Here is a 1,855-nt window from a genome sequence, read left to right as displayed (position 1 = left end):
CTCGGTGACCTCTGCAACAACAACCAGTTGCTCGAGAAAGGAGCGGATAAAAAAAAAAAAATAATAATAATAATAATAATAAAATAGTCGTATTTTGCAAAGCCAGGAAAGAAAAGCTGTGGAGCAAAGCCCCCTCAGAAGCACTCAGGACTCGGCGTGGCCCTTGGAGCCGTGCAGGGAGCTGGTCTGGGGCTGCAGCCGGGAGCTGCAGGTGCTGCCGAGGGTCCCTGGGCAGGACGTGCTGCCTGCTCCACAGGCAAACCTCAGCCTGGCTGCCTGGGGCTCATCCTCGGTGCATCCCTCCCTCCCTCCCTTCTTCCCTCCCTCCCCTGCCTCTTTCACACCGAGATCCTGTGCAAGGTGGTGCTATAGTAACAGACACAATACCTGTCCTCAAGCCACTCCAGTTCGCTAGTAAGACCTCATCTATGGCAAGGGCCAGAAGTTTATTAAATATTTATGAGTCCTTTCTGCAGGGAGGGAATTATTGCAAGCTACAGTTCCCATTCACTGTGTACCCCCCCCGCCCAGGGGAGGCCCCCTACCCAACACACTCGCTGGTTTGAACCCAAAGCTGCCTTCCCATGCCTGGTCATTTATTATTGATGTTGCTGGGCCCTTGGGCAGACAGACATGGAGGGGCATTGGTGCAATGCTGTTTGAATAAGCAGCAGAATACCGGCCATAAATTGAATCCATTGCGTTTTTGAAACACAAATGGCTCAAAGAGGTGAACCAGTCCAACTCAGTGTGACTTCATGAAAACAACACACTTTCCATGGCAGAAAGTACTTAATGAAAACTCTTGTGGAAAAGCAGCCCACCTCTCCACTCATCATGCCTGCACACTGGCTGGAGTCAAATGAAAAATTTGTGCTTTTGGCAAGGCCTCAGATATTGGAATTAGGTTATGGACAAGTCAAAAAAAACCCAAAAACCCCCACCCAAACAGCACCAAAAAAAACCACCCAAAACCAAAAAAACGAAATCAGAGCCACACATCATTTCATATATTCTCTCCCCTATCAGGGAGGCTTTTAGGTGAGGGAGAGGGCAGAAACTCTGTAGATTATTATAAAAGTGGAGTTTGTCTTTGGTGCATTACCTCACTCCTACAAGGAAAGTTAAATTAAGAACCTGTCAGCACCTCATCGGGCCACCAGCACAATAGGAATGGATTTCCCCTGAAGTCCCCAGCTGAGAGTTGCCATGTGGAGGGCAGACAGCTGCCCACCCACCAGCCACAGCTCCTGCTCTGCCACGGGCCAGCTGGTGTCCCTCAGCCAGTGGATGGGCTCTGTACCCTCCCTCCTGCCCTACCTACATTGTCCTTTATCTTCCAGGCTCAGGGACCACATTTCCCCCTAACTTCTGTTCAGGGCTTGGTCTATCCAGACTCTACAGAGAGCAAGGAGAAAAAAAGAAACCCAAATAATGATTCCTTCAGAGAAACAAACTGGATCTGAGCTCTTTTCACCTAAAATCTCCTCATTTGGGTGTTTGAACTGAGTGAGAAGGTTTGAGCAGGATGTAAATCTGGGCCAAAGCTGTGCAAGGACTATCCATCCACCACTCCATTCCTCTCCTGACTCCTTGCATGGGCCCTCAGTCTCTGGGGTTTTAAAACACTCCAAAATACAAACACCAAATGTCTGAATTGTCCCAGCCCCACTTTGAGGAGGGCCATGTTGGAAAACACATTTTCTCAGGGTTATGTGAGGCAGGCAAGAAGCTTTCACTGAAATCTTTTATTCCTAGTATGAACCAGGAGGGAAGAAGAGAGGGAGAGGGAGTATACTTAGGATCTGAGAGTTTGGCTTTGCTGCAGTCTCTTTGTTGCAGCTCTGGTTAGAGT

This window comes from Parus major, chromosome 1A, assembly GCF_001522545.3.
Source record: "Parus major isolate Abel chromosome 1A, Parus_major1.1, whole genome shotgun sequence".
Taxonomy (NCBI): Eukaryota; Metazoa; Chordata; class Aves; order Passeriformes; family Paridae; genus Parus; species Parus major.
This window is presented reverse-complemented; position numbering follows the sequence as displayed.